The sequence below is a fragment of the Nomia melanderi genome, unplaced genomic scaffold (assembly GCF_051020985.1).
Source record: "Nomia melanderi isolate GNS246 unplaced genomic scaffold, iyNomMela1 scaffold0014, whole genome shotgun sequence".
In the NCBI taxonomy this organism is placed as follows: domain Eukaryota; kingdom Metazoa; phylum Arthropoda; class Insecta; order Hymenoptera; family Halictidae; genus Nomia; species Nomia melanderi.
Genome location: NW_027475130.1, coordinates 8,024,866 through 8,025,820, shown reverse-complemented (window position 1 = coordinate 8,025,820; position 955 = coordinate 8,024,866).

The following is a 955-nucleotide window of genomic DNA, read 5'->3' as shown; positions in this document are numbered from 1 at the left end:
TGGGGCCGGACACTCAGGGTCAGTGAAAAATCCAATATATATCTGGTGATATCTCGGGTGCTATTACAGATAGCGCAATAAATCAAAGTGCATTGTCTGTAGGAGGTCCTGGCGCATGAATCTGTGCAGCGGGAACGACCTCGGACCACCAGGGGCCGAGAAAAGCACAGTCTCATGGGGCCGGACACTCAGGGTCAGGGAAAAATCCAATATATATCTGGTGATATCTCGGGTGCTATTAGAGATAGCGCAATAAACCAAAGTGAATTATCTGCAGGAGGCCCTGGCGCATGAATCTGTGCAGCGGGAACGACCTCGGACCACCAGGGGCCGAGAAAACCACAGTCTCATGGGGCCGGACACTCAGGGTCAGGGGAAAATCCAATATATATCTGGTGATATCTCGGGTGCTATCAGAGATAGCGCAATAAACCAACGTGAATTATCTGCAGGAGGCCTGGCGCATGAATGTGTGCAGCGGGAACGACCTCGGACCACCAGGGGCCGAGAAAACGACCGTCTCATGGGGCCGGACACTCAGGGTCAGTGAAAAATCCAATATATATCTGGTGATATCTCGGGTGCTATTACAGATAGCGCAATAAATCAAAGTGCATTGTCTGTAGGAGGCCCTGGCGCATGAATCTGTGCAGCGGGAACGACCTCGGACCACCAGGGGCCGAGAGAACCACAGTCTCATTGGGCCGGACACTCAGGGTCAGGGGAAAATCCAGTATATATCTCTTGATATCTCGGGTGCTATTAGAGATAGCGCAATAAATCAAAGTGCAATGTCTGTAGGAGGCCCTGGCGCATGAATCTGTGCAGCGGGAACGACCTCGGAACACCAGGGGCCGAGAAAACCACCGTCTCATGGGGCAGGACACTCAGGGTCAGTGAAAAATCCAATATATATCTGGTGATATCTCGGGTGCTATTAGAGATAGCGCAATAA